Here is an 11,993-nt window from a genome sequence, read left to right as displayed (position 1 = left end):
GGCAATGGCTGGTGTGGCTCGGTGGACTAAGCACCGGCCTGCAAACCAAAATATCACCAATTCGATTCCTAGTCAGGGCACATGCCTGGGTTGTGGGCCAGGTCCCCAATTGAGGGCATGCAAGAGACAACTGATTGAGGTTTCTCTCCCTCTTTTTCACCCTCCCTTCCCCTCTTTCTAAAACTAAATAAACAAAATCTTAAAACAAAAGTGGGCAGAGGATATGAGTAGACAGTTCTTCAAAGACCTCAAACAGATAGCCAACAGACATATGAAAAGAAGCTCAATGTCACTAATCATTAAAGAAATGAAAATTAAAACCACAATGAGATATCATCTCACAGCCGTAAGAATGGCTATTATCAAAAAGACTAGAAATTACAAGTGTTGGTAGGATGTGGAGAAAAGGGAACCCTCATGCATTGTTGGTGGGAACATAAATTGGTACAACCACTATGGAAAACAATATGGAGCTTCCTCAAAAAATGAAAAATGAAACTGCCTTATGACCCAGCAATTCCACTTCTGGGTATATATCTGAAGCAACCCAAAACACTAATTTGAAAGAATATATGCACCCCCATTCACTGCAGCATTATTCACAATAGTCAAGATATGGAAGCAACCCAAGTGTCCATCAATAGACAAGTGGATAAAAAAGCTGCGATATATGTATAAATATATATTACTTGGCCATAAAGAAAAACGAAATCTTACCATGTGCAATGGCATGGATGGACCTAGAGGGTATTATGGTAAGTGATAAGTCAGACAGAGAAAGACACATACAGTATGATTTCACTTACATGTGGAATCTAAAAGACAAAAACGAACAAACAAAACAGAAACAGACTCATAGATACATAGAACAATTGGTGGTTGCCAGAGGGGAGGAAGGTTGGGGGGCTCAGTGAAGAAGGTGAAGGGATTAAAAAGTACACATTGGTAGTTACAGAGTAGCGACAGGACGTAAAGCACAGCACAGGGAATACAGTCAATATATTGTAATACCTATGTATGGTGCCAGGTGGGTACTGGAAATATCAGGGGGGGGCACTTTGTAAAGGATATGACTATCTAACCACTATGTAAACTGTAACTGAAAAATAAAAAAAATTTAAAAAGGAAATGCAGTTCTTGGAATAACAGATTCTGCCTTAAAAAAAAAAAAAAAAGCTTTCCTTTTCCTGCAGGAGCCACTGGCCTGAGAGCAGTGAGGCCTCCTCTCTCCACGCCGTGGCATGTGCTCGTCCACTGGGATCAGTGTATTCCGAAAGGGGGAATCGTCTGGCAAAGATGTCACTATGCCTGCTGTGTTCAAGGCTCCCATTCAACCAGATGTTGTGAAATTTTTTTATACCAGCTTGCGCAAAAACAATAGACAGCCCTATGCTGTCAGTGAATTGGCAGGACATCAAACCAGTGCTGAGTGTTGGGGTGCTGGCAGAGCTGTGGCTTGAATTCCCAGAGTTCAAGGTGGTGGAACTCATCGTTCTGGCCAGGGTGCTTTTGGAAGTATGTGTTATGGGGGCCGCATGTTTGCACCAACCAAAACCTGGCACCGTTGGCATCACAGAGTGAACACCACACAGAAGCAAGACACCATCTGCTCTGCCCTAGCTGCCTCAGCCTTACCAGCACTGGTCATGTCTAAAGATCATCATATTGAGGAAGTTCCTGAACTTCCTTTGGTGGCTGAAGATAAAGTTGAAAGCTACAAGAAAACCAAGGAAGCTGTTTTGATTCTTAAGAAGCTTTTAAGGTTTGGAATATCAAAAAGGTTTATGCCTCTCAGTGAATAAGAGCTGGCAAGGGCAAGACGAGAAACAGTCATTGTATCCAGTGCAGGGGGCCCTGCATCATCTATAATAAGAACAACAGTATCATCAAAGCCTTCAGAAACATCCCTGGAATTACTCGGCTTAATGTAAGCAAACTGAACATTTTGAAATCTTGCTCCTGGTGGACATGTGGGCCGTTTCTGCATTTGGACTGAAAGTGCTTTCTTCAAGTTAGATGATCTGTATGGCACTTGGCGTAAAGCAGCCTCCCTCACGAGAAACTACAACCTTCCCGTGCACAAGATGCTCAATACAGACCTTAGCAGAACCTTGAAAAGCCCAGATATCCAAAGAGCCCTCCAAGCACCACACAAGAAGATTCATCACAGAGTTCTGAAGAAGAAGCCACTGGAAAACCTGAGAATCATGTTGAAGTTAGACCCATATGCAAAGACCATGCGCCGGAACACCATTCTTCGCCAGGCCAAGAACCACAAGCTCCAGGTGGACAGAGCAGCAGCAGCACTGGAAGCCAAATCAGATGAGAAGGGGGTTCAAGGCAAGAAGCCTGTGGTAGGGAAGAAAGGAAAGAAAGATGTTCACGTGAAGAAGCTGAAGAAGCCACAGAAGCCTTTGGTGGGAAAAAAGGCTGCAGCCAAGAAACCGGCAGCTCAGAAGAAGCCTGCAGAAAAGAAACCTACCACAGAAGAAAAGAAGCCTGTGGCATAAACTTAAATTTGTTTATTCCATAAAGGTCAAATCACTGTGGACAGCTAGTTTTGAATAAAAAACATGTTAAAGGCAGTGGGGAAAAAAAAAAAAAAAGAGAGAGAGAGAGAGAGAGAAAGAACTTTCAATCTGCAGTTGGTTGAATATGCAGATGTGAAACCCAGGGATAAAAAAGGCCAACCGTATGTCTATTGGAAAAAAACTGCACTTAGGTAGACCCATGCAGTTCAAACGTGCGTCATTAAAGGGTCAACTGTATTTTGAAAAGCCATCATTTTACCAGAGGGTGACAAGACCAGTTGATCTGTACCGAAGATGGGGAAAAGTAAGCGAGCTCTTAAAAAACAGCCTCAACAGAAAAGACACTTAAAAGAGCAAAGGAGAAGCATCAAATAGGAGACACTTGTTGAGGTCCTCTTCGTCACTCAAGTTTTACTTTATTTCTAAACCTCAAACTCAAGAAATAATTTTGTGTCTTCATGGAAGGTTAGGAAATGCTTGTGTCAGGTGTTTGAGAGAAAGGCCTATCTTGTCCTAAACACGTTATGTTTCTTTCTGATTGGGCTTTAGTCTCATATCAGTGCTCCAAGTATTTGCCATCTGGCAGTACTTTAGAAACTTCCTTTTGCTTTCTCATAAATTTTCTTAAAAGCAATCACATAATGAAGAGTACATGCCTTCTACTTATTCTTAGCAGAAAGCCAGAATTAAGTTCCTTGAAAGTCCTGTCCAGATCTTAGGACACTATAGATAGAGGCCTACATTGTGAACTTGACTCCTTTCACATGCTCAGAACTACTCCTACGAAGATCTTTAAAGAGACAACTGGACAGATGTTTTCTTTCATCTTTACAGGTTGAGACAAATCTGTGGAATGCAGAACTTCTAGAGTTGTGGGTTTTTTTTAAGAGTGTGTGTGTGTGTGTTTGCGTAAACAACATGAGTGAACCATGTTTCCTCTAGTTCTCAGAACTGCTTGAGATAAAATTATGTTGTTCTCTATAAACGAAAATGATTTCTAAACCTATGAGATCTGATTCTAGACCTTGCCCTTGATTTATATTCTGAGAAACTGAGCTAAGAAGCTGTGTTCTGTAAAAGCCTGGGGCATATTCTTTTGCAATACGTTGGGCAACAGTTTTTTAAAAACAGGAGGGGTGTTTAATAACTAATTGCTTCAGTTCTGTCTCTAAGAGGTCACAAACCCCTGGAGGCCAGTCAGCTCATTTTGTTCCAAGAGATCTATAAATTCAGATCCCCTCCTTATAAGGCAGATAAAGTTACAGGATTGATATTGTTTTGAGAAAGGGCATTAACTTTTCTTGGAGGACTCAAGACCAAGGTACGTTCCTGAAACTGAAGGTAAAGAAATAGAAAGCAAGGAACTATTATCTTTTTAAGAAATTCTAATATTCGAGCACAGGAAGAAGAGAATACTATATCAAGTGATGATAGGGCCCAGAGATGAAGACTCCTGCAGTTGTGGAAGAGACATTAGATACAGATCAGATAGCAGTTTATGACTAATGGCCAAGAGAATGATGGAAGTGATAAGCGCATGTAAGTCAGAGAGCTCCAGGGGCCAGGCAGCCTGGGAAAAGCGCCTGACTGAGGGGACTTCAGCCGGGCAGAAGGGAGAGAAGCCCAGAGGGGAGGGGATGAAGTGGGAGGGCCAGGCAGGAAGGCTGAGGGCAGGCTGGAAGCAAGGTCCTGGGTAGGTGAGAAAATCCCAGTCACAACCCCAGTCCCAACATGAGGAAATGGTGGGTGTTCAATAAATATTTGTAAAAACCTAAAACAGAGTTTTTTTTTTTTTTTTAAAGTAAAACTGATTGAAGTACTTAAACAGAGAAAGCATGTGCAGTAATGTGGTATGGATTTGAGTTATTCAAAAGAAGCTAAAATTAGCCAACTACAATCAGAAGTACAGACAGGAGAAACCAGAATGTGAGGGAAACAAATCATTAAAAATCATCCTGAAGACACATGGAAAATAGATGTACATGTAAAGAAACATCAGCTATAACCTTAATACTTGTATTTTTAAAAAGTAGCAGAGATACAAAGATGAGGAAGCAACCCAAAATGTGCTACAACAGCACAAGCTAAAGGAACGCAACACACCGAAGCTTCCAAAAACAAGACGTCATGAGCAAGACCTGTGGGAAGGCCAACTTCCATTTTAAAAGATGCTCCTTACGTTTCAGGATGAGGACAGAGGGAGGCTGCAAACAGACATGAGCCTGTGAGCATGTCCCCAGGGGAAGGTTGAGGGGAGGAGAGAATCACAGCCAGCCAGCAGGACAGCTGAGGCGTGGGAATCTCTCTGCGACCCTGTAAGGGGTGTGCGGAGAAATTCGACCCTGAGCAGATGTGCCTAAATCTGCTTTTCTAAAGCAAAATGTATTGTGGTGCACAGAGAGACGTGTGTGTGGGGATTTGGAAAGGTGACCACCACAAGTAAGTCATCAAAGGCAACTCTATCTGGCAGATTCCATTTAGGACCTCCATAGGAAAATGACACCAAAACTCAACACAATGTAAAGCAAGAAGAAGAGACCAATGAATGGAGACCTCCTCATCTGACAGGGTCTGAATTCACGACATCTTGGACATCTTGGAGAGGCCTTCCCTGACAACCATCTCTGTGTTCCCACACTCATTATTGACTAAATGTCTGTCTCAAAGCCATAGAACTGAGAGGGTGGTGCTCACCCTTATCTCCCCAGTGCCTAATGGGGTGGAGCACAGAGAAAGTGTCTTGAATGAATAAGGGAAAGAATTCCAGCCCTGAAGGGATGATTAGCATTTAACAATGTGAAAGCAAGGAGGTGCAAGTTGCTAAGGAAAGAAACTCAGAGGAAACTACACTTCAGGGCTGAGATTGAACATGGTCATACACTTTTTTTTTTTTATTACAGCTGGGGATTATTTATTTTGCTATTCTTAGGTCCAAAAATCTAGGCTTCTCTCCCTACCACTAGCTGTTTTGAAGTTAGAAAACAGAGCCAATTTAAATATTGGCCCAAGCAAAACCTCCCAGAGACAGGTGCTCTCCAAAGGAAAAAAAAGTTCAAGTTCAAAAAGCAAACAAACAAGGGGAAAAAAATATTTTGGAATTGAATGAATTATCATTTTAGGAGTTTTATGTTAGAAATTTGAAGACGGTCTCATGGAAATAGAGTTTAGGTGTTAATTCTCAAGTTAAACATAAAGTAGAAGAGTTCACTAAAAGGGCAGGAATCCCCTTCTAATTTCTTCTCAGCCAGATCTTCCTGTGTGGCCCCATCGTGTTGATTCCCAAATATCAGAGACGGACACATTCAAATTAAACAGAAAAGGATTTTTCGAAGGCAAATAAAAAATTTCTTTTTAAAAAACATGACTTCTGTCACATTTTCCCTCCACTAATAACAATTGGCATTTATTGAGCAAGAAACTGGCAAAACACTTTACATATATTTCATCTCATTTAAACCCCACAAAGCTGTATGAGGGACCTGAACTATGGAGAAATCAAAGAGTTTTCTCAAAGCCACATAACTAGTATGAGAAATGCTCACAATAAGAACACCAAGACACAGGACTTCAGCAGTAAATTAGGTATTTGTTTATTCATGGGTCTGCAAGGCCAGGCACAGCCAGGGGCATGCGCACCGAAGCAGAAAAAGCAAACTGGTTTTATACTAATGCGAGTAGCACCCCGCCTCCCCCTTTTCTCTATTACTAGATACTCAAGAGTTACAATCTAATGCAATTAACTAAGGGTAAGGATAATTTAGTGAGGGGTCTGTTTCCAGCTCTCCCTTGCCCTGTTTGGGCTTGGTGATAAACCTATCTCTAGCTCTCCCTTTTACTGTTGACTCAGAGACTGACCCTTTAATTCAAAATTCAATTACATTTGTCCTTTGCTGTTAATTATTTCCTACTGGTTTCAGAGTCACCAGTTTCTTTGTCCCTCACACTAGTACATGGTTCCAAAGCCTGTGATCTTAAACCACTGTATTCTGCTCCATTAACATGGACAATTGAACATTGTCCAGGAAAATACAGTAAAGAATAAAACCTGTGAGCCTTCCAATCTACTCACTGCTGATATTTCATAAGCACTTTTGAAAACTTTATATTATGGAAGAAATTCAAAGATACATAGAATAGATAGAACTCCCATGTATTTTCACACAATTTTAACAATTACCAATATCTTGCCATTCTTACATCATTTTTACCTCTACCTACTCTTCCCTCAAGTACTTCGTGCAGCTTTTTTTAGGCAAAATATACATACAATTAAATGCACGCAAATTTTAGCTGTACAGTTTGATGAGCGGGTACCCACATGTAATCCACAGTCCTCTTATGGTTCAGAACATTCCCATGTCTCCAGAGAGTGCCTCTGTCTCCCCTCCCAGACACTCCTCCCCATCTCCAGAGACAACCACTGTTACTGTCTTTCTGGTGTTTTTCCACCTTAGATTAGTTTTGCCTTTTCTAGAATTTCTATAAACAGAATCACACAGAATGTCCTCTTATGTCTGGCTGCTTTTGCTCAGCATGTTTTTGAGATTTATCCAATGTTGTTGAATATATCAGTAGTTCACTCCTTGTGTGAATGCCCCACAATTTGTTTATCCATTTTCCTATTGATGCACATTTGGAATGTTTCCATTCTGGAGCTACCAATGAAGAAAGCTACTGCGAACATTCTTTTTGTGAACACGTGTTTCGTTTCTTTTAGGAGTGGAATTTCTAAGTCAAAGGGTAGGCCTCTGCTAAACCTTTTTCCAAAGTAGATGTACTATTTTATATTTTCATTAGCAATGTACAAGAGCTGCTTGCAGACTCACCAACATTTGATGATGTCTTTCTCATTTTAGCCATTCTAATGGGTCTATAGTACTAGTTCATTGTGATTTTAATTTGCATTTCTCTGATTACTAATGATGTTGTGCATCTTTCCTTGTGCTTGCTGGCCATTCACATATCTTTCTTTGTAAAGTGTTGGCTTAAGATTTGTGTACATCTTTTTAAAAGTGGGTTGTCTTTATTACTGAATTGTCAAGTTCTTTATATATTCCAGATACAAGTGCTTTATTAGATATATATTTTGCCACTTCTTCCAGGCTATGGATTGCCTTTTTTTTTTAAATTTAAATCATTTTTTATTTTTCAATTACAGTTGATATATAATATTCTATTAGTTTCAGGTGTACACCCAGTGATTAGAGATATAACTTACTAAGTGATCATCCCAGTAAATCTAGTATCCATCTGATACCATGCATAGTTATTAGAATATTATTGACTGTATTCCCTATGCTGTACTTTATATCCCCATGACTATTCTATAACTACCAATCTGTACTTCCTAATCTCTTCACCTTTTTTGTCCATCCTCCCAACCCCCAGCCCATCTGTATCTATGAGTCTATTTATATTCTGCTTCTTTGTTTACCATGTTTTTTGCACTATAAGACGCACCTGACCATAAGATGCACCTGGGTTTAGAGGAGGAAAACAAGAAAAAAAAAAAAAAATGAACCAAATGGTGTACTAAAACATTTAATAAAATATAACAGAATAATATTTCAACCATGTAAAGTGAACAGCAGTCAACAGAGGTATTAAGAACCGTCATCACTGTCATTAACAAATGAGGAGAGACTTTAAGGTTCAAGTACTCTTCTAGTTTTCTGGGAACCCCAAGAACTCATCATCGCTAGTGTCAGAATTTATGGGGGCCTTTAATAACAGGCATTGAGGGAGTTAAGAGTTATCACTAGTTGTAACAGTCACTGAGAGTATCACTATCCTAGTTATAGGTTCTGGCGGACTACCGCCAGTGCCTGTTAAGGCTAGTGATACACCTTAGTCCCCTCAGTGCCTGTGTTACTACTAGAATAGTGACCCCACCATAACCCCCTTATATACTACAAAGTTCAGCATTTGTGGCTGCTCACCCAGTTACTGCTGGCCTCCTCACACGGAAATCTGGTGTGCACTGGAAACAGTATGGAGGTAGATGAGACAGCTGTAGCATCTAATGGAGCAAGTAGCCAGCCAAGAGCATGTTACTTCAGCTCCACCCATCTGCCTCTCATGATTGGCAGAGCTTAAGACACAGTGATTGGTGATTGGAGGTGGTTCTACTGACACAGACCACACCCAGTGTCAAAGACAATTGGCAATTGGCACTGTGCCTCATACCCGTTATTAGCCTCAGCTGATTCGACAGGTCAGTGGTTGTAGTTGGGAGTGTCAGGAGGCTCTCTGCACTCTCCCAGGTCCCGGGTGATGGGCAGAGGTGGACAGCAACTGACCAGATGTCCTGAGATTCAGCAGTAAAGTGGGACATTTAAGCATCCCCAGGGGTTTCGCGTGGGCCCACCACTTCCTCTTCTAACAGCTGTCGCCACCGCTGACAGGTCAGGTAATACACATCACGGTCTGTGATGCAATATTTGCTCCATAAGATGCACAGACATTTTCCCCCACTTTGGGGGGAAAAAATAGTGCACCTTAGGAAGTGAAAAATATGGTATTTTGTTTTCTTAGATTCATTTGTTAATAGATATGTGTTTATTGACATTTTATTGTTCATGGTTTTTTTTTCTCCTTAAAGAAGACCCTTTAACAGTTCATGTAATATAGTTTGATGGTGATGAACTCCATTAGATTTTTCTTATCTGGGAAGTTCTTTACACATCTTTTGATTCTAAATGATAGCTTTGCTGGCTAGAGTAATCTTGGTTGTAGGTACCCACTTTTCATCACTTTGAATATTTCTTGCCAATCCCTTCTGGCTGGCAAAGTTTCTGTTGAGAAATAAGCTGACAATCTTATGGAAGCTCCCTTGTAGGTAACTAATTGCTTTTTTCATGCTGCTTTTAAGATTCTCTCTTTGTCTTTAACCTTTGGCATTTTAATATGATACATCTTGGTATAAGCCTCTTTGGATTTATCTTGTTTGGGACTCTCTGTGCTTCCTGGGCTTGTATATCTATCTCCTTCACCAGCTTAGGGAAGTTTTCTGTCATCATTTTTTCAAATAGCTTTTCAATTTCTTGCTCTCTTCTCCTTCTAGCACCCCATGATGTGAATGTTGGTACACTTGAAATAGTCTCATAGGCTCCTTACACTATCCTCATTTTTTGGGGATCCTTTTTCTTTTTTGCTGTTCTGATTGGATGTTTTCTGCTTCTTATATTTCAAATTGCTGATTTGATTCTTGGCTTCATCTACTCTACTGTTGATTCCCTGTAACTTATTCTTCATTTCATCTATTGTATCCTTCATTTTTGACTGGTTCATTTTTTTATGGTTTCCATGTCTTTTTTTATGCTGTTGAAGTTCTAAATCAACTACTGTTCCTTTAAGCTCACTAAGCATCCCTATAACCAGTGTTTTTAACTCTGCATCTAGTAGATTGCTTGTCTCCATTTTGTTTAGTTTTCTTCTGGAGTTTTGTTCTGTTCTTCCACTTGGAATGTGTTTCTTTGTCTCTTCATTATTAGGTATTAGGCAGAGCTGCTACATCTCTTGGGCTTGCTAGAGTGAACTAACATAGCTGGTGTCCTGTTGGATCCAGTGAAACAGCCTCCCTGACCACTCAAGCTAGGCACTCCAGGTGTGCTCCCACCCCAATATAGGCTGTGTACATCCTCTTCTTGTAGTTGAGCCTTGATTGCTGTTGCCACGTCAATGGGAGGGATTTACCCCCCAGGGTTATTGGCTCTGAGGACTGTCTGTGATCACGATGGAGGATCAGCTGTGTAGGGGCCCACACAGTAGGTCTTATTTCAGTGAGGCTCTGCTGCCTGCTGAGTCCACCCCTTGCATATGTCATTATGGACATGGCAGGGTAGTGCTTCAACATGATCTGAAGCTGTCCACAGGGTACACTGACTCTAGGGCCTCCCAGGAGGTGTAGGCCAAGTTCAGCTGCTGCCTGTTTTCTGCCTGGGCCACCTGGCTTGAGCTACAAAGCAATCTGCAGATGGCTGCTACTTGTGCTGGACTTGGAGGTATGCAGGAGAAGCCAAGCTGTGAACCACAGCCAGATGCTGCTAGTGCCCGACCTGAGGCCACTTAGCAAGAAGAACAGGCCATGCTAAAGCCAAATGCTGCTTGTTTGAGAGATTTTAGAAAAGTCTGAAGCATGAGCCAAGACAGGCCATTAGTATAGAAACACTGAAAACAGCTTGGGTGGGTCCACAAGTTTGGTGGGGCCTCTGGAGTCTCAAGGAATAATCAGGGCAGGGCAAACAGTGTAAGCCGAGTTGATGGAGGCTCAGATATGGCACTTGCCTGCTGGCTCTGTGGGGGTTGGGCTCACCAAAGGAACATTGTCCTCTGTCAGAACTTTTGTCTAGGAGAAAGCTGCCCCACTAGCTCTCACCCTGAGGCAAGACAATTCAGTTCCTTTCTGGATGTCCCTGGTGCCTTTTGAACTTCTCTCCTAGCACTGGAGCTCAGAACGAGTGAGTCAGAGTAAGTCCATATGCAGGCCCTTTACGAGGTACTGCCTGGGACCCCAGAAGTTTTCTGTTTCACTCAGCCTCAATTCCTCACTGGTTTTTAGAGCCAGAAGTTATGGGACTTCTCTTCCTGTCACTGGAACCCTGGGCTGGGGGCCCTAGTGTAGGTCTGGGATCCCTCAGTCTTGAGATATCCCTCCCAATTTTTATCTGCCACATGTGGGTTTGGGACCAGCCTGTTCTATGCCTCTGTCCCGCCTACCAATCCTGATGTGGCTTCTCCTTTAAATCCCTAGTTGCAGAACATCTATTCAGCTAGCTTTCAGGTGGTTCTGAATGATGATTGTTCTCCAGTTTAGTTATAATCATGAAATGGTTATGGGAGCACATGAGTACCACATTTATGCTGCCATCTTTACAGGAAGTCTCACTTGTTTATTTTCTTAATAGTGCTCTTTTATGAACAAAGATATTTAATTTTGAAAAATCTAATTTATAATTTTTTCTCTTTTATGGTTATTGTTTTCTGAGTCCTAGCTAAAAAATAATTGCCTACCCCAGTTCATGAATGTATTCTATTCTCTCTTTTTTAAAGCTTTATAGTTTCAGCTTTTACGTTTAGGTCTAGGATCCATCTTAAATTAAGTTTTGCATATGATGTCAGGTATTGGTTGAGGTTCATTTATTTTTTTTAATGTGGTTATCCATTATTTCTGCTCCACTTGTTGAAAACACGATTATTTCCCCATTCAATTATCTTGTTCCTTTGACAAAAATCAGTTGACTACGTAAGTGAGTGTCTATTTCTGGACTCTGTTCTGTCCTTATACCACATTTTTCTCTCTTCTGCCAGAGCCACACTGTTTTGGTTATTATAGCTTTATATTGTAAATGTTGAGTCAGATAACTTAAATCCTCTAGCTTTACTCTTTTTCTTACAGTGTTTTTTGGCAAGTCAAAGTTGTTTACATTTCCATGTAGGCTTTAGAATGATCTTGTTAATTTC

General features: G+C 41.1%; 1 pseudogene; it reads left to right on the top strand.

The window, feature by feature from the left end:
* The first annotated feature begins 352 nt into the window (after positions 1-352).
* LOC150016769 (large ribosomal subunit protein uL4 pseudogene) lies at positions 353-2,510 on the top strand (annotated as a pseudogene).
* Positions 2,511-11,993: the final 9,483 nt, after the last annotated feature.

Source organism: Furipterus horrens, unplaced genomic scaffold, assembly GCF_987537825.1.
Source record: "Furipterus horrens unplaced genomic scaffold, mFurHor1.1.pri manual_scaffold_3, whole genome shotgun sequence".
Taxonomy (NCBI): domain Eukaryota; kingdom Metazoa; phylum Chordata; class Mammalia; order Chiroptera; family Furipteridae; genus Furipterus; species Furipterus horrens.
The sequence above is the reverse complement of the archived record's forward strand: the minus strand, read 5'-3'. Positions and strand labels throughout refer to the sequence as shown.